This window comes from Panthera onca, chromosome C1 (genome assembly GCF_046562875.1).
Source record: "Panthera onca isolate mPanOnc1 chromosome C1, mPanOnc1 haplotype 2, whole genome shotgun sequence".
Taxonomy (NCBI): Eukaryota; Metazoa; Chordata; class Mammalia; order Carnivora; family Felidae; genus Panthera; species Panthera onca.
The window spans coordinates 73,862,256-73,883,314 of NC_138346.1; the positions used below are offsets into that span (position 1 = coordinate 73,862,256).

The 21,059-nt window shown below is 39.3% G+C and overlaps 1 protein-coding gene and 1 pseudogene across 2 annotated transcripts in view; both read left to right on the plus strand.

The window, feature by feature from the left end:
- Window positions 1–21,059, plus strand: part of CCDC148 (coiled-coil domain containing 148) — a 246,819-nt gene that overhangs the window by 194,140 nt on the left and 31,620 nt on the right. The window lies entirely within an intron of this gene.
- Window positions 5,043–16,433, plus strand: LOC132673864 (methylosome subunit pICln pseudogene; annotated as a pseudogene).

Below are 21,059 nucleotides of genomic sequence, written 5' to 3' on the forward strand. Positions count from 1 at the left end.
AGCTCATGGTTGAGACTGAGCCCTGCACTGGGGCCCTGCGCTGTCAGTGCAGAGCCTACTTGGGATTCTCTCCCTCCCCCTCTCTCTGCCCCTCACCTGATTGTGAGCAGGCATGCGCTCTCCCCCATCTCTCTCTCAAAAAAAAAAAATAAATAAATAATAAATAAAAAAAGTTTATTTTTTTAAAAAGTAGCGTTCAAAATTTATATAAAGTATGATATCAATTCTATAAAAGACTTTACTTTGTACTTAGGTCAGATATTTACTCACACCACTCCCAAATGTGTGAAGAATAGTAACTGATCTCAATCTCTTTGAGACCCCTTCCTGCAGGGTAGTGAAGAAAGATGGAAACTTTTCAATTAAAGTTATCTCAAGCTCTTTCATTTCAAAGTGATCTGATTTTGGATTCCGTCTGTTTAGGTGGACAAAGTACTAACTGCAGTCTCTGCTGGAGGTCAGGCAACCTCCTTCAATGGAAGGATGGCATAGCTGGTCAGCCTGTGGGTTCTGACACCCTGCAGGGTCCTCATTGCCCTGCACAATTTCATCTCATCCCTCTACCTCCCCAGGGTACAAAGCAGAGCTACCCAATAGAAATATTATGCAAATCACACATGTAATTTTAAATTTTCTAGTAGCCACACTTAAAGATATAAAAAGTGACAGGTGGAATTGACTTTAATAATAAATTTTATTTAACTCAATATATCCAGAAACATTGTCATTTCAACATGCTATCAATATAAAATTTAATTTTTTATTTTTTTTAAAGAGAGGAAGAACATAAGTGGGGAAGAAGGGTAGAGGAAGAGAGTGAGAGAGAGAGAGAGCGAGAATCTTAAGCAGGCTCCATGCTCGGTGTCAAGCCTGATGCGGGGCTCCATCCCATGACCCTGGGATCACAACCTGAGCCTAAACCAAGAGTTGGATGCTCAACTGACTGAGCCACCTAAGTGCCCCTTAACAAGATATTTTACATTCTTTTTTTTTTCATATGAAGTCTCTGAAACCTGTACATTTTATACTTTCAGCACATTTTGATTTGGACTAGTCACATTTCAAGGGCAGAATAACCTCAATGTGATGAATAGATACTGTGTGGGCCATTGGAGGTTTACAGTAAAGCTGAACGGACTTCTTGGCCATGGATGGTTGAGTGGCTGGTCTACTGGCAGATTCTGACTTTCTTACAGGGTTAATGGTATACTTTATACAAATGTTGAACCCTGCTTTTTTCATCATCTTGAATAATTCAGGGTCTTCACTACCCTTGTCAGGATGTCCCTGATATTTCTTGCCTCATTTCTTATACGATCCACTGAAAACATACTGGACTCAGCCTTAGGATGTGGGCCAACATATGCTGCTGCCGACCACATACCCTGCCATTGCTTTTGGTCCTCAGCTCTCCTCCAAGTCTTGCCAGACCTGGTTTTCCCAGCACACGACTTATACTTCCAATAAGACTTTGGGCAAGCCATGAGAAACAAATATTTTCTCATGCAATCCCTAAATATCTCCCTCTGTTCCCATGTTATGGTTGACAGGATGCCATGCTAAATGCAAGGCTTCCCCGGGAGACATTTTATATCAGGAAAGTGGAGACTTAGCCCCATGTTCTTGGATTTTCCCAGTGCTACCTCAGTATTTCTTCTAAGCCTCAACCCTCACAGTTGATCCACTAAGGGGTAGAAAGTGATGAAGCTGGTTTCTCAGAACCTACCTACTTCTCCTTTTCATACCAGTGGAATGGCCAAAGGGAAACATGATTTCTAGGAGAAATAAAATAGATGAAGTTAATATTTTAAAAATGTTGTTTCTGTAATATTTACATAAATAAAAAAATCTTGAAAGAAACATAACCCTATGATAACAGTTTTTTTTTTCCTCCAGGAAATAAAATGAAAGATGGTTTTGATTTTCACCTGTATTTTCCAAAATTTCCACAATGAGCATACATTTCTGATAGTAAGAAGAAACAATAGTGGTTTTGAAAACAATAAATAAAACATACTTTTCTGGGGCACGTGGGTGGCTCAGCTGGTTAAGCGTCTGACTTCGGCTCAGGTCATGATCTCATGGTTTGTGAGTTTAAGCCCCAAGTCATGTCAAGCTTTGTGCTGACAGCTCAGAGCCTGGAGCCTGTGTCAGATTCTGTGACTCCCTCTCTCTCTGCCCCTCCCCTGCTCGTGTCTCTCTGTTTCTCAAAATAAACATTAAGAAACTTTTTAAAAAATCCATACTTTTCCATGTTCATTGATTGGCTGTGGGCTTCAAACTGATGTGCAAAGTGGTAAGTCACATAGAAGGGAATATACTGAATCAAATATAAAAGTATTAAATAGAAGATACCCTTTCCACATAACAGAAGTATCAGACTTTAAAATAAACATAAGAACATACATGTCTCTTTTATTATTTGCCACAGTGTTTATACCTCGTATTATCTAATTTCCCTAATTCTACACTCCAGGTCCTTTGCTAGCCCTCCCACGTTGTCATGTGACCTCCTAATGGCCTTATTTTCCCACCCACTCACTGTAAGTTAAACTCTCTTCTCTTGCATACAGTGGTTCTTTCTCTCTAGCAGGGCTCTGAATGCTCTCCTTCCCCTCAGCCTTCCTACTCAGCCTATTGGGGCCAATGCTGCAGCACGAGCCATTGCAGTGTGTGGCTCTGTAAGCCACAATGGTTCTGTGAGACATATTTATATTGTCTACAAACACTTTTTTTTCCTGAGCATTCTTTATGTTAGATATGCACAGGGAAGAGTAGGATGCAAGGACTTGTAATGGCCATGTCTCATTTTTTTTTTTTGTCTTTAGATTCATTGCTTCCCATTACCACTGAAAGTTGCAGAGTAAATAAGAAATTAGATCATCCTTCCATGCACAGGGCCCTCTCTCCTCTTGTCATTATGACATTTTGTAAAGGCTTGTTAAAATGTTCAATCTCTAACTTTTCAGCTCTGTCCTCCCTCTGTATTTGCCAGTTCTTATCTTTACAAGGATGGTTGTAATTGTGACATTTCACTTATTTATATCCATTGTTGTTCCTTGTCATTTAATAAAAACCCCACTTTTCCCACTTACCTCCTTTGTAATAACTTTAACAGTTTAAAATTTTTAGCTATATGCCCTGGAAGGTAATTTAAAGATTCCTAAAGCATTTTAGGAAACTTTGTTGGCTAAGCAGCTCCTCTGGATAACATTTCATAAGAGAAGACTGAATGGAGCTGGCATGACCAACAAATGGAAGGGAAAGATGTAAGAAATTCATCGGTCACCCAATACCATACACTCTGTGATCAAATGTATATCACATTACAGAAGAAGCAAAATGGTAGCAAAGAGTCATGGTTAGGGGAGTTGTCTATAGAGTTGCGCAAAGGGAAACTGAGGAATGCACTTGTGATGAGCATAGGGCTTTGTACATAAGTGTTGAATCACAAAACTGCACACTTGAAAAATTAATATTATACTGATTGTTGACTAACTGGAACTTAGATAACAACTAAATATAAATAAATAATAAAAAAAGAAATTCATTAGTCAATGTTAATGTAATAGAAGAGCCCTGGTTGCATTCTTTGCTACAACAGAATCCCCTGGGAAATATTGAAAAGTCCTGATGCCTAGACAAAGCTCCAGATCAATTAAATCAAAATCTGTGGCATTAGGATTTTGGTCCCAACAGTTTTTGAAAATCTTCAGGATATTCTGAAGTGCAGTGAAGTTTGAAGATTAATGTACCAGAGTTCTTTTTATACTTTCTGGAGTATGGGCCCCAAATCATCTATTGGGTTCTTGAGAAGATCCTACTTTTTGTAGAAGTGCCCCTGAATTCTTTTTTCCAATGTGATTCCCTCGTTGAAGTAGTCCAGGGAAGTCATGGAGGTAAAACTTCATATTCACGGAGGAGGTTAGCAATTCAAGAATCCTCTGCAAGCAAAAATCTTGCATGTTTCTGTCTAAGCAGCTGTGTGTGTGTATGTGTGTGTGTGTGTGTGTGTGTGTGTGTGTGTGCATACATGTGCACGGATGTGTGTGTAATGGAGGAAGCATTGCTTTCTGTAGTAACAAACATTAGATTTCAGTTATTGTTTCCAAAGGAATGGAGTTTTTCTATGTTGCAAAACAGTACATATTTGAAGTTTAAGATGGTGATGACCATGTGGGAAGGAAGAAACTAGAGCCAGCTGCCTTCCTAACACTAAATTGGCTTTGTTAATCTAGTGTGTGTTTTTGGGGTGCTTGCCAACAGCAGGCAATTGACAATTATTGCATTTTCTAAGTAGTAAAACCAGATGTTTCTATTTTCCATGTCTTTTCTTAACAATATGCAATATTCAGTATGTTGTATTGGAAGACATTATGGGCATTTAAAGTGGGTTCATAGTCTAATCTGTGAGATTTTAAAGAGTACGTTTATTAGAGTGACTTCAACAGAAACTTTACAAACATTTGTTATGTTTTTGCTTCTCAGCAAGAGATTTCCCAAAATTAGTAGAATACTCTCGTTCATTAAATCTCTGTCAACCAAATCCCCTTTCCAAGTGGATGTGCCAAATGATGTCAACCAAAGATCACTGTGAGGCATTAAACAAATACAGTTCTTAGTAAGACTGTCTGTTTTGTTTTTTAAGTGATATCAGAAATGTTTCACAAATTAGCATTAATTTAAAAGACTGAAATAGATCCTACTGTTAGCCAACATGCTATCTTCCAATCCATAGAGGTAATTTTGTCCAAAAATAATAATAATACTTAGAACCTGCTCATCAGTATAACATAACTATGAGTGTGTGTGTGTGTGTGTGTGTGTGTGTGTGTGTGTGTGTGTTTTCATATATTGGGGCATGAATATATAGATTATTTGGACATAATTGTAGTAGTCTGTGAATGAATCTTAGCTGACCAAGCATAGTTGACAGAGGGAGGCTAAGAAGTTTATGAACAAAGCAATGTACAGTAATTTTAATGTGAAAATAAACAAGCAAGCTTGTGCCAGTGGGCAGACGGAGCACCAGCTGGGCAAAGATGGCTCAGCTGAGGGTCATTGTAGAGGTCTTGGATGATGATTTATCTCCCCAGGTATGCAAGTCCAGCTTCAGATCTGTGATCCTTTTTAAACCACAGCAATCAGATAATGTCTTTTGTTTAGTAGTTTCGGTTGCTTTTACTTTATTGTTTACAACTTTGATTTTTGATTTTAGAAATCTTTGCTCATTAATAAAGCTCCTGGATTTCTACCGTATGCCACACTGAGCTGTCTGGTGCAGTTAGGACACAAAATGGAATGTTAGCAGGTGTGTGTTTGGTAGAGGGCGGGCAATATTCAGAAACCCTTATAATACATTTTTTATACAAAATGTGCATTATTGCTTCCCTGTAGTGAGCACCATTATTTGTCCTCCATACAAACATGTCAGTGAAGTGACCACAGATGCTATGATTTCAAATAGAATGGCCAGATGCTATGGTCTTCTCAAGAATCTGTTATCTCATATTCTCCTCCCCAGGAGCACAGACTTTTATCTTGGTCCATAATTAATGCTACAGACATTTGAAAGTTCCTCATTGGGCATCAATTTGTTTTGATACTGCATTGCCTTTCTCCCATTTACCACTTACATCTGTAGAGGTAAATTATTTTCTGTGTCTTTTCTGCAGCAAAGGGACGCTGTGTCCTCCAAGGCTCCACACAGTATTTGTGAGTGAAGTGGAGGCAAGCATTCTTTAGGTTTACTGAGGTTTTTATAACAAACTCCGTAGCTAGGGAGTTTTACTAAGCACTTTCAGGTAATGAAATACCTTTTAGGCATAAACTTTAGGAAGATCTTCTAAAGATGCAGGGCTAGGTAGGCAGAAACTTAACAACCATGGTTACATGAAAAAAGTATCAAGTCATGGATTGGGAGACATGTAAAGGTAACTTTCACAAGATACCTCTACTGTGGTGGGTAGAGTATAGCTTCAAGCACTAGTTCATCCTTCCTTTCTTTGCTTGGAACCACTCCTATAAGAAAAATACACACACACACACACACACACACACACACACACACACACACACGGCTATCAGATGATATTAAATAATACTTAGTGAAAGAAACATGCTTACAATCTAGGTTATTTTCTTACTTTATGTATTTCAATATGAGATTTATAAAGTCATGTTATTTTAGAGCTCGGAGGAATCTTGGAAAGCATCTAGCCCAGCCCCCTTGATTAACTAGGGTTCTAGTTTGCAAACAACAGAAAGTATTTCTACTTGAATTTTGCAATAAAAGTATTTTATATTAGGGTAGATTACAGAATCATTTTCAGAACTGAGCATAGAAAATGTTTGAGAATGACAGAGGCTGGGAAGATAAGAAGAGTCAAGACTGGGAGCGCCTGGGTGGCTCAGTTGGCTAAGTGTTGGACTCCTGATCTTGGCTCAGGTCACTATCTCACAGTTTGTGAGTTCAAGCCCCACATTGGGCTCAACGCTGAAAGTTCAGAGCCTGCTTGGGATTATGTATCTCCCTCTTTCTGCCCCTCCCCAGCTCTCTCTCTCTCTTGGTCTCTCTCTCAAAATAAAAATAAATAAAAAGAGTCAAGACTGTACCCCAATTCCCTGCACAGAATCATCCCTGCAAGTCCAATCACTGAAAATTAGATGCCACAACTTGGGTTTTCTCCTCTGCCGTCTCTGGACTCTGGACATCCCCCTTGGCAATGCTGCTTTTATCCACACCCCTGCCATGCTTCTACTGCCAGTATCCTTGACAGTGTCTCCACAGGCCCTGCTTCTTTGCATCACTGGCTTCCAAGTGCAGCACCTGAAGGGCTGAACTCAGATCAAGTGCTCATGAGCTAGTTGCAAACGTGGGAAAGCAAGTATCTGACATCACTTTACAGGAGGGATTTATTAGAAAGAAGAAGTGGGCCCAGATGCTGAGAAAAGAAAAGGAAAGAAAAATATAAACGAATGTCTTTTATAGTCCACAACTGTAGTTGGCAAAATCAACATACCCTTATTTTTATACTACTCTGCCAAGAAATGTCCTTCTACCCAACACTGTAATTTTACCTTGTACAACCCCAAACATGCTTACCCCATTCCTAAAGGGAATCAACTCGAAGTCTTATTTATCACATTTTGTCTAGCTCTAAATTCAAGATCTCTAAGTGAGATCTTTTTGTCTTACTGTCTTCTGGTTCTGTTATGATCCATTTCAATATTCCATGATCTATGGACTAAATTTTACTCTACTACCAATAAACATGCCTTAAGTAAAATTGTAAGGAAAAGAGGGGTGAAGAAGTCAGGCAGAAAATTATTATATATATAAAAAGAATTTTGGATTTGGATCTTTTCCTGGGCTAGTGGTGTGTAGGACGATACTCTCCCCTGATGCTGGGCAGTGGCAGAGACAGCCTCCTGTCAGCCACATGAGGGTGAACAACCGATACGCTTACACTCATACAACCATCCTTTTTTCACTTTTAGTACAGTATTTAATAAATTACATGAGATATTCCACAGCCTAAAATATTCCAGAGCCTAAAGTAGGCTCTGTGTTAGATAATTTTGCTCAACTATAGGCTAATGCAAATGTTTTGAGTACATTTAAGGTAGGCTAGGCTAAGCTATGTTTGGTAGGTTAGGTGTATTAGACACATTTTTGACTGACAATATTTTCAACTTATGATGGGTTTATTGAGAGGTAACCCCATCATAAGTTGAGGAAGATCTGTATTTGCACATATTATATATAGGTATCTCTGTGTGTATGTAAATGGCAGATGATGAATACCTTCTTTCAGTAAATGGTCAAGATCACAATTCAAATTTATTATTCTCTTTTTCTACTATGCATTACATTTGCTGTTTGCTTTCAGCCAGCATCTTGGCTGGGTGAGGTTCTTTACCTAATGGGTTGACTTACACTGGCTTGTATATGATGAATTTTACCATTGGCCATGCAATACCACAAGGTATCCTAGAAGTTCCTTAGATTCCATCTACTTCTTTCTGCCTCTGTTAAATGACAGCAGTCCTATTTCCCTCTGATATCAATTGTTCCAGCTACCACTGTAACTTCCTTTTCTACTTCTTTACTTAGTGGTATGATAAACCCCAAAAGGCAAATATTTGCATCAGTTCTTTTCAATGTAACTGTTACTCCTTATAGAAGTACTAGAAGTTAAAACCAGCAGAGAGTAGAGTCTCAGGGATGGGAAAAAGAGATTTTGCAAATGTGTCTTTAGGGTTAATAGTGAAAAACACCTTTCCCACCTGTACTTACTGGTCCACCTATGCACATGATCTGGCTGGGTTGTGAAATAGCACAATATATTGGCCATTACTTCAGAGGAAAACCACCTCCTATAGAATAGCACCCAACCTTCCAAGATATTATCTTGCAGCTCATGACGTATCTGAGTCTTCAACAGGCCATTTCTTTGTTTTATAAGGACAGCAGCATGTGGGCTTCAGCTCATTGTCTTACTTCTTGCACAGTTAAGGGAGTTCCTTAGGAAGAAGCAATATCTTGTGGGATATACTAGGAGTGCATGAATAGTGCAAACATGGTATGTAGGGAAAGAAAATCCAAACTCTTTTGCCTTTCCCATGATAGCATGAATGTGATATAATGTTTTAACCAGGTAACACTGTCTAATTCTCCTGTTGTATTTTACTCTGTCAAGGGCTCAGAGTGACAGTAGCCAGATTAGCCTTGAGAAAGGTAAATTCATGTAACTGAGCAATGTATAGCTTCTGTTCTCTTCACTGGGAGAATTTTATCATGAGCCCATTGAACAGATACCAGTCTGTTGGAGAAGACTGACACAAACCTAGCAGATCATCTCTCCCACCTAATTCTTTAAAATCACCCCTAAATTATTCCCACACTCTGAACCCATTTCTTTAGGTCCATCAACATAATCTCTCTGAATCTTCCTGTCACAAATCCTCCAATCACATTCCTTCAATATCCCTAATCAGCTGGCCAAACCATTAACTACTGCCAACAAATTGTCATTAATCCATTATTTATTCATTTACTTTAAAAATATTTGAGTACCTAATATGTGACAGTCACCGCTTTACCTCAGGTAAAGTGAACGTTAAGATATTCCTCTTGACATTATACCCACATGGAAAATTTCCCTTCTTTACCATCTTCCAGGGAGATTTCCCAGCAAGGCTATCCACCATAGCATTCTACTTCTGTCTGAGGCCAGTAGATGTGTAGACATAGCTATAAAACTGGCTCATTTTTTTTTTTTTCTTTCTTGGCTCGTTTTTTTCCCAGTAAGCTAGTTACTGAGAATTCCCCTTGGGCCATATGTGTGGGTTGAGGGATGGATGTTAATGTGGAAAGTAAGCTACCGGTTCATACAAATTACCTGTGCCTTCTGATCCTGCTCAAGCCCAATGTACTTTCATTTCATTAGTCTGTGCTGCTAATCATGCCCAGGTTTATGACCAGGTGGTTCAGATAACATTCAGCTCATTAGTAGCTAGAGTCTCACTGTCACCAAGTGTCTTAAAGTCAAAAGTCCAGTTGATACCCACCCTCATCTATAAAAGATAGATAAGAAAATAATACTTATCTCATAGGGTTGTTATGACAAAGTTAAAACATGGGAGCACTTACTACAATGCCTACTATGTTGTGCCTGCTTGACAAATGATAGTTACCATAATAATTACCAGGATCCATTAGTAAACCAAGAGCTAGTTCTTAAAAGAAAAATAGCAACTTGCAAAGAAGGCATGAGTGTGCTGTTGAATCCTGAGGGTTTCTACTAGACAAGATCTATAGAACATTCTGATCATCCAGAATACACCAGTGAATCCACAGTGTCAGGGCCAAGTGGCATTGCTGTCTGCACTGTGGCTTAGACCAGCTGGACAGCTTTCTTTTTCTCTGGCCCCTTTTCAAAACTGTAGCTTTTTAGGTCACCCGCTAAACTGACTAGAGAGGCATTCCCAAATGCCGATTTTGCTGCTTTCAAAAACTGATTTTTTTTTTAATGGAAAATAGAACCATGTGCCTTTCACTTCGAACTGGAGTAAGATCTATATTGAAATTTCTACCCTACACTGCCTGTCTCTCTGATCTTAGGCAGGTTACTTACCTCTCTGAACACTCCCACATGGTTATCAGAATTATAATTATAGAAATAATATCTATAAATTACATGGGTTAAAATACACATTTGGTAATACTATTTCCTCTCCATACTCTCCTCCTTACCTATAATATTTAACCAACTGTCTTCTGGCTTTGCCACATGGATGTCTCTCTGGCACTTCAACAAAATTCTTCATTCCCCAGATGGAGCTATTCATCACTGCTTCTGATCTGTTCTTCCTCCGCTGTTGCCTTTTGGATAAATGACACCATCACTCACCTCACCACCCAATCAGAAGCCTAGACAACTCCCCTCTCCCTCACTCCCCATTCCCACAGCCAAAGGTTTATAAATCCCATGAATTTACCTTTTGAATATTGATCCCCGTTGCTATCCTGATCAGCCTTCTATTACCTCTCACCAGAATTAAAGCTATAACTTCTTACTATTTCAGCCTTGCCACAGTACAAACATATCCAGTCATGTCATTCTGATACCAAATCTTCACACTTCAGTGGTTTATCTTCACACTTCTGGTAAAGTTCAGACGCCATAATATTGTTTATGAGAGGATCATGGTCAGACTCTCCTTCACTTTTATAAAAAATATTTTTATTTATTTATTTATTGAGAGAGAGAGAGAAAGAGAGCAGGGGAGGGGCAGAGGGAGAGAGAGCAGCCTCCACTCTCAGCACAGAGCCAGGCATGTAGATTGATCCCACAACCCTGGGATCGTGACCTAGGCCGAAATCAAGAGTCAGATGCTTAAATGACTGAGCTACCCAGTTGCCCCTGTTTCATCTTTTACCTCCCACCTGACTTCTGCCCATCCCACTCCTCATTAAACTACTACACTCTACCAGTTCCTAAATGGCCTCAGTATTTCTCTTTCTTCTACGGGTTCTTCAAACAGACTGTTTCTTCTGAGAACACTCTTGTGGCTAATTCTTACTTGTTTATATCTCTGCTCAAATATGACTTCCTCAGAGGCCTTCTCTGGCACTTAAACAAGGTTAGATCTTCTTCATACATGTTCTTATGGGCTGTTGTGATGAACTGTTTTATAAATGACCCTATAATTTATTGGCATAAGACAACAATGATGTTATTATTATGCTTATGGATTCATTGGGTCAGGAGTTTGGACAGATCCCAGAGAGGATGGCTTGTCTCTGATCCTTGAGGTCTGGACTATCAGTCTGGAAGACATGAATGACTGGGAAGGACTTGAATGCCTGGGGCTGGAATGATCTGGTGACTTCCTCCTTAATTAGGACTGGAATGACTAGAAACCTAGGTGTAGCTGGAAACTATCAAGTGGAGCTCTGCATGGTCACTCTTTAAAGCTTGACTTCTTCAAAGCATAGTGGGCTTAGAGTAGCTGAACTTCCTACAGGGTACTTCAGGGCTCCAGAGACCCATCTTCCAACAAACAAAGCAGAAGCCTCATGATCTAGAAATCACATAGTATTACTTTTTTTATTAAAAAAACATTTTTTAACATTCCTTCATTTTTGAGAGACAGAGAGGGACAGAGCATGAGTGGGAGAGAGAGAGGAGGACACAAAATCAGAAGCAGGCTCCAGTCTGTCAGCACAGAGCCTGACATCAGGCTCAAACTCATCGACTGTGAGATCATGACCTGAGCTGAAGTTGGACACTCAACCAACTGAGTCACCCAGGTGCCCCCACATAGTGTTACTTCTATTTTATCTTTTGTTCAGAGTAGTTATAAGCCCAATGAGATTCAAATGAAGGAAATTGAGCCCCAAACTCTCAATGGGGGAATATCAAATAATTTGTCGTCATGTTTAAAGACCATCACAATGGAAGAAATGGGCAGAAGACATGAATAGATACTTTTCCAAAGATCTCCACATGGCTAACAGACACATGAAAAGATGCTCAATATCACTCATCATCAGGGAAATACAAATCAAAACCACATTAAGATACCACCTCACACCAGACAGAGTGGCTAAAATGAGCAACTCAGGAAACAATAGATGTTGGTGAGGATGTAGAGAAACAGGAACCCTCTTGCATTGTTGGTGGGAATGCAAACTGGTGTAGCCACTCTGGAAAACAGTGTGGAGGTTCCTCAAAAGATTAAAATAGAATTACCCTATGACCCAGAAATAGCACTACTAGGAATTTATCCAAAAGATACAGGGTGCTGATTCATAGGGACACATGTACCCCAATGTTTATGGCAGTGCAGTCAACAATAGCCAAATTATGGAAAGGGCCAAAATGTCCACCAACTGATGAATGGATAAAAAAGATGTGGTTTATATATACAATGGAATACTTCTTGGCAATGAGAAAGAATGAAATCTTTCCATTTGCAACAATGTGGATGGAACTGGAGGGTATTATGCTAAGGGAAATAAGTCAGTCAGAGAAAGACATATCATATGTTTTCCCTCATATGTGGAAGTTGAGAAACTTAACAAAAGACCATGGGAGAAGGGAAAGAAAATAAAATAGTTACAAACAGGAAAGCAAATCATAAGAGACTTTTAAATACAGAGAACAAACTGAGGGTTGATGGGTCGGGGGGAGGGGAAAATGGGCAATGGGCACTGAGGAGGGCACTTGTTGGGATGAGCACTGGGTGTTGTATGTAAGTGATGAATCACGGGAATCTACCTTTAAAGCCAAGAGCACACTGTATACACTGTATGCTAGCTAACTTGACACTATCTAAAAAAAAGACCATCACAATGCCCTATATCTGCACAATCTCAACACCCATATTTTAATTGTAATTACTTGTTAGATTTTTATCTTTTCCAATAAATTATAAATTCTATAAGAGTGGAATCTGTGTCTACACAATACCCTCGTATTTTGTACATTGTAGGTAACACACAATCTTAATAAATATTCATCAAGTGGGAGAATGCATATAATTAGAGGAAAGTACTATTCGACAAATGGTAGGGCCTCAATTTGTTGTAGATGAAGGAGCCACACTTGTCTTTGTTGTGGTTAAACTAGAGGAATAAGGAATTGCCTCACTCTTTTGGTTATTTATCTTTATCCCCCTTTTCTTTTCTTACCCAGAAAATAATACCATCTCAAAAGTGTCAAGCCTAAGTGTTAAATGTCATAAATCATAAAGGTTACCTAGTTCAATGATTTTAATTTTTTTAAATTTTTTCTACTACCTCTCCAAATGGTCATACATCCTAGATATGTATCTCCGGATGCTAAACTTGCATCTTCCAGGGCAAGTCCATTTCATTGCATCAGTCCATTTCATCTTTGGACAGCTATTGAATTTTTTTTCCTCTTGTTATTTCTTTATGTTTTGGTAGTAAGCCCAGTTCTGTCTCACCAGCTTCCACACATTACTCCTCCTTCTATTGCTTGACATAATGTGGAACAAGTCTGAACCTTCCTTCCCTTGACAACCATTTAAATACTGAGAATAGTTATATATTTCTCTTCCCCCGTCTCCATCTCCATTCCTATAAGCCCTTTATTTTATAAGCTCTTTTTGGAGAGGTATGTTTTCAACTCATTTGTCATTTGCAGTGGAGGAGGGGCTTAGGGGGAAACCGTCACTGGCCAAAGGGGCCCGTTGTGATTCAGCACACATCACGGTTCAGGGTCACTATGGAAATAATTATCAAAGGATAAAAATTATTTTTTTAACATTTATTTATTTTGAGAGATTAAGAGTGGGGAAGGGGCAGAGAGAGAGGGAGGGAGAGAGAATCTCAAGCAGGCTCCATGCCATCAGCATGGACACTGAGGTCATTACCTGAGATCATAACCTACCGAGCCACCCAGGTACCCCACAAAGGACAGGCATTATTGTAAATAAAGATTATTACTTAGGAAATTATTTCTGTCAGTATCTAATATACATTTATTTAAATAAGATAAGTTTATATCTACAAGCAAACTAATTTGATTAGACAGAGGTATTAACATGAGATCAATCTTCAAGGCAGAGGCCCCAGAGTACGAAGACAGTGGATGAGGTTGGTTTCACTTGCAGAAGGAAGTAAATGGAAAACCTCTCTAGTTCCAGGTGGATCTTGGGCCAATAGACTAAGATTCTACTTGTTACTACTTACATTATGACTCCTCCTAATTACACTGATTGTTAACTTGGAACGAGCCTTTCTATTTAGAGCAGCTGTTGGACTTCTTGAATCTTGGTGGTCTGGGAGGAGAGTTACTATCTGCTCAGTGGCTTAAAATCATAGAGCTGCTCAGCCCTGTCATGCTATCCAAAGGAGCCCCTTTCCATCACCATAGCCAAGTGAGACAGCGAAAAGGCAGCCAGCACAAAGGAGTAATTGTTAAGTTTTTCCCTTTTGTTTTCTGGTTTGAACCACATCTACCCTTCTGTTTTTTTGTATCATCTGTAAGCTAAGAATATTTTTTACGGTTTTAAATGGCTGGGTAAAAAAGAAATAATGTGAAAACCATATGAAATTTAAATTTCTGTGTCCATAAGCAATGTCTCATTTGAACACAACCATGTCCATTCATTTGTCCATGACTACTTTTGTATGTCACCATGACACATAAAGAGTGACATACACAGCAGCAGTAAGGCCCACAATCACTGTGTATCAGTGTGTGACATACAGTGGCTGTATGAGCAACAGGCCTGAAATATGTATTATCTCACCCTCTAAAGAAAAGTCTGCTGACCCCAGGTCTAGTGGGATAGTAGAAGGAAAGGACATTTATGCTGTTGCTTTTTGCAAAATATCCTTGTGTATTTGGGTTCTATCCTTAACTAGTGTCTAGATAAACTGAACTGGAATGAAGGAAAGCTAGGAAGACCTGACATTTTATTCACTCTAAGGCACTATTCTCTCCTCTGATTGTATCCTTTTTTTGTCTATTCTGTTTCATAGTAAACCACTTCAAGCTCTAGGTACGCTCTGACCTTCTGCCAAAGCAGAGCAGAATTAAAAGCTTCTTCCCCAAGACACATGTTAATTAATCTTGCCCAGGTAACATAGCTTTTGTGCATGTGTATATGAATCACTTTTTAAAATCTATATTAGACTAATGATCATCTTTCTCTCTTTTCTCCACTTTTTTCTTTAACTTCGGTAAAATCTCAAGTTTAAGGAAGAGTTGCAAAAATGGCACAAAGAATTTCTACCCAGATTTACTAATTTTTAGTATTTTGCCCTATTTGCTTTATCATTTGTACTCTTGCTCCCTCTGGCCCACCACCCCACCCCCACACACCGTGGTCTGCCATACTATTTAAAAGAAAGTGCGGGCAAGCAGCAGGAGTTGCTGTGCTTCAGCTCCCTCCCCGCCTATGCCTCTCTGGCTCCCTGCTGCAATGAGCTTCCTCAAAAGGTCCCTGCTGCCATTGAGGCTGAGGGCTTTGGCGACAGCCAGACACTGAGGCTGTGCTGAATGGCAGGGGCCTCAGCACCGGCCCCTCTGATATCATTGAGAGGCACCTGTCTTGGTTTGATGACTCTGGATTGGGATTCTTAAAGGAATACTCCACCATTAGTTTGCATGCAGTGTCCAGGGACTTAAATGCCTATCCATGAGAGCATTTGTATGTTATGGTGAATGCCAAATTTGGAGAAGAATCAAAAGAATCTGTTGCTGGAGAAGACAGTGATGATGCTGTTGAACCTATTGCTGAATTTAGATTTGCACCTAATGATAAGTCAGCATTGGAGGCAACGTTTGCTGCAATGGGTGAATGCCAGGCTTTGCATTCAGATCCTGAGGATGAAGATTCAGATGATTGCAGTGGAGAAGATTATGATGTGGAAGCATGTGAACAAGGGCAGGGAGACATCCCTACATTTTACACCTGTGAAGCAGGACTATCCAATATAACAGCAGAAGGCCGAGCCTCACTGGGGAGATTAGAAGAAATGCTTTCTCAGTCTGTGAGCAGCCGGCATAACATGGCTGGTCTGGACAAAAGACTCAACAAGAGATTATGAAGATGGGATGGAGGTAGATACTGCATCAACAGTTGTTGAGCAAGTGGAGGATGCAGACATTGATCACTGAAAATGATTTATGCTGCTGTGGGATTCTGCTCCTGACTGCAGAAAGAACTTGGTGCCTCTTCTACTGTGGAGGGGGTGTTGATGAAAGTCTTTTTCTTTCTCCCAAACTTACCCGAATCAGTTCTCTTTTGAGACAGACTATACGGAGACAAAAAGTTGTTACCAGTAGAAGAAACTATGACCTTTATTAACAAAGGTGAATTAACTTAACCAAGAGGGTATCTGTAGTTTATCATCTACCTCAAAACTTTCTGTGTATAGGTACCCTCAGAGTGGGCCTACAGTTCCTGCCTTTACTGTATGCATCTTCTGTAACCTAGCAGGACTATGTGGTGAGAACGCACAGGCACTTGAAGGTGTAGGTGGACTGACTGGGAAGAAGGGGGGCTGAGTCTAAGATATACCCCCTTAGAGCCTAAGGATCCCCTTACCCCTTAAAAAGAAAGACAAAGGGATCTCAGAGAAATCCTGACCTCCACTCATTCTCCATAAGGGTAAGTTTCTTTTTACTAACTTGGGACACAGATAAATTCATTCAGGCATCACTAGGGAGCCTCTTAGGAAATATCCTAGCCACATATACCACTAACACAAGTGCTTCTGACTACCTTTTACTCCTTTCACCACGTTTCACAAGTCTGTTTTGTTATAATCTCTTAGTTTATATCCTTTAATTCTAACTTCTTGGGTCGGTGTCCATAACAACAGGTGAAATTGGGATGTAAGTACTCCGAGTGCTTCAGATGAAATTGTTTTGTCTTTGTTATAGTTTAACAAATAAATCCAGGTTTTCTAAAAAAAATAAAAAAGAAAATTTCAGACATCATGAAATCTCACCACTAAATATTTTGGCATGATTTAGCTAAGAATAAGGACAGTCACCTACTTAACCACAATATCATTGTGATAGCTAAGAAAATGAACAAAAACTCCATAATATCCTCCTGCATCTAGTCTATATTCCAGTTTCCCTAGTTGTAATTTAAATTTTTTCATAGCCTCCCCAACTAAGACAATATAACCACATGAAAAAAATTATTTCAACTAACTTTTGAAACTAGTGCTTTTTACAGCCTTTGTTGGATGAATTCTAAGGGAAAACTTTCTGTTTTACTGGAAAGAAATCCTAAACTTCACTCAGTAGGTTTAATATTTGTGCTAATTGTGACCTTGAAATATTCTACATTTGTGGTAGGACAAAACATTTAAAAGAACGTTTTAATGTTAATGGGGCTAGGACTGTGTGTACAAGAAAAGATACCAATGTTAAATTAATAAATTTTTACAATGTTAGTATTAAACATAAAATGAAAATATCAATAAGGGCTTGTGATTTTTTTTTTGTTTTAAATAAATTTTTCTCTCTCTGGAAATAGTCACTGAAATGGCCTAGAAACAATGACACTTCAATAGCAATGAGTATATCTAGTACTATTTAAGTCTGTGATGGCTCTCCCTTCTGTTATCCCTCTGCAACTGGGGTCACTACACTTTTTCTGCAAAGGGCTAGATAATAAATATTTCACCCTGTGGGCCATACACTGCAGGTGCTAAATCACACAGACTAGCATCTACATCAATTTAGGTATTGATTTCTAAATATTATTTTCTCTTTTTTTTTTCCCATTTCTTTTTCTTTCTTCCAAGGTTTTATTTAAATTCAAGTTAGTTAAGGGACGCCTGGATGGCCTAGTCAGTTAAGTCTCTGACTTCGCCTCAGGTCATGATCTCACAGTTTGTGGGTTCGAGTACCACATCGGGCTCTGCGCTGAATTGCTCAGAGCCTGGAGCCTGCTTCAGAGTCTGTCTCCTTCTCTCTCTGCCCCTCCTCTGCTCACTTTCTGTCTCACGATCTCTCTCTCAAAAATATATAAATGTAAAAAAAAAATTTTTTTTAAATTCAAGTTAGTTACCATATAGTGTAGTATTGGTTTCAGGAATAGAATTTAGTGATCCATCATTTACATATAGCACCCAGTGGTCATCCCAACAAGTGCCCTCCTTAATGCCCATCACCGATTTAGCCCATCCCCCCACTTATCTCCCCTCTAGCAACTCTGTTTGTTCTCCGTATTTTTAAAAAATTTTTCTTTAATGTGTAGTTATTTTTGCGAGAGGGAGACAGAGTGTGAGCGGGGGAGGGTCAGAGAAAGAGCGAGACACAGAATTCAAACAGGCTCCAGGCTCTGAGCTGTCAGCACAGAGCCTAACCTGGAGCTCGAACTCACAAACTGTGAGATCATGACCTGAGCCAAAGCCTGATGTTCAACCAACTGAGCCACCCAGGCACCCCTCTTGGTTCTCCGTAATTAAGAATCTCTTATGGTTTGTGTCCCTCTCTTTTTTTTTAATCTTATTTTATTTTTCCTTCCCTTCCCCTATGTTCATCTATTTTGTTTCTTAAATTCCTCATATGAGTGAAATCATATGGTATTTGTCTTCCTCTGACTGACTTATTTCACTTAGCATAATACTCTCTATCCACGTTGTCACAAATGGCAAGATTTCATTCATTTTAATGGCAGAGTGATATTCCATTGTGTGTGTGTGTATATATATATGTATATATATATGTATACATATATATATACATATATATACATATACATATATATATATATATGTATATATATATATAACTCATCTTCTTTACCCGTTCATCAGTTGATGGACATTTGGCCTCTTTCCACAATTTGGCTATTATTGATAGTGCTGCTATAAACAGTGGGGTGCATGTGCCCCTTCAAATCAGTGTTTTTGTATCCTTTGGGTAAATACCTAGTAGTGCAATTGCTGGGTCATGGTGTAGTTCCCTACTGGTTTCCAGAGTGGCTGCACCAGTTTTCATTCCCACCAGCAGTGTAGGAGGGTTCCCCTTTCTCCGCATCATCACGAACAGCTGCTATTTCCTGAGTTGTTAATGTTAGCCATTCTGACAGGTGTAAGTTGGTAGCTCATTGTGGCTTTGATTTGCTCTAACCATCATTTTCACCTAAAGGAACCAGGATTAATTGAAAAGAAAATGGCTGATTCTAGGTCTAGAGCTGAGAAATTATAAGTGGAGTTTAGACTGTTTTATTTTGTCAGCTCAAAAATGTTGAAGAAATAGTAGATTTAGAAACTGGCACTTTTTTTTTCAATATATGAAATTTATTGTCAAATTGGTTTCCATACAACACCCAGTGCTCATCCCAAAAGGTGCCCTCCTCAATACCCATCACCCACCCTGCCCTCCCTCCCACCCCCCATCAACCCTCAGTTTGTTTTCAGTTTTTAAGAGTCTCTTATGCTTTGGCTCTCTCCCACTCTAACCTCTTTTGTTTTTACCTTCCCCTCCCCCATGGGTTTCTGTTAAGTTTCTCAGGATCCACATAAGAGTGAAAACATATGGTATCTGTCTTTCTCTGTATGGCTTACTTCACTTAGCATCACACTCTCCAGTTCCATCCATGTTGCTACAAAGTGCCATGTTTCATTCTTTCTCATTGCCACATAGTACTCCATTGTGTATATAAACCACAATTTCTTTATCCATTCATCAAACTGGCACTTTTCAATCTCCAATATAATAATTATTTTAGGCAAAGATCATCAATTGATAGTAAAATCTTTGGATGGAAAAATTTTGAGAAATAAAAAGATATTTATGCAGAGCCAAAGTGTCACTCCATGAATTACTTACTAAATGAAAAGAGGGGGGAAAACATGCCTGTACAATGGGGAAATCTGGGTATCGCCACTTTAATCAAATGTACTAATTTAACATGACTCATAGTGGACTAATAGCTTGACATTGTGCCTTCTGAGATGATGTGATATTAAATACATCTTACATCACCTTTTTGCCCAAAATACTTTATCTCAATATAACTGATTTTCTAGTATAGGAATTGGCAAAGATTTTTTAGAAAGAGACGGACTGTAATTTTTTTAGGCTTTGTGAGCTATATGGTCTCCTGTGACCACTCTCAACCCTGTCCTTATATCAGGAAATCAGCTATAGACAATATGTAAACTAATGTGTGTGGCTCTGTTCCAATAAAACTTTATTTACAAAAAATGAAGTGGGGTATTGGATTTGGCCTGTGAGTTATAGTTGGTCAGCCCTTCCTTGTTTGAGACTTAACTTACAGGAAATTCAGGGGGAAGAGGAATGAAAGGAAATAATTAGATACCAAGAGAAAATAATCAGATAAATCCAAAATGACAGACATGTTGCAAAACAACTTTAAATGCTTCAAAAAAGTGAATATCATGAGTAAAAGAACTGATGGAACTGTTCAGACTAAAATAAACTAGTGAGACATAACCTGTTTCAGTGTGTGGATCTAGATAACAACCTTTTTTTTAATGTTTATTTTTTATTTTTGAGAGAGCGAGAGAGAAAGACAGAGCACGAGTGGGGGAGGGGCAGAGAAAGATGGAGGCAGAATCTGAAGCAGGGTCCAGGCTCTCAGCTGTCAGCACAGAGCCTGACGTGGGGCTCGAACCCACAGACGTGAGATCATGACCTGAGCAGAAGTCGGACACTCAACCGACTCAGCCACTCAGGCGTCCCAACGACCGTCTAATTTTACACATGGGCCACTAAACCCAGGGGCGCCTGGGTGGCGCAGTCGGTTAAGCGTCCGACTTCAGCCAGGTCACGATCTCACGGTCCATGAGTTCGAGCCCCGCGTCAGGCTCTGGGCTGATGGCTCAGAGCCTGGAGCCTGTTTCTGATTCTGTGTCTCCCTCTCTCTCTGCCCCTCCCCCGTTCATGCTATGTCTCTCTCTGTCCCAAAAATAAATAAAAAACGTTGAAAAAAAAAATTTAAAAAAAAAAAAAAAAAAAAAAAAAAAAAAAAAAAAAAAAAAACCCTGCGTCTCCACCCCCATTCTTGTGCAGATGATTTTT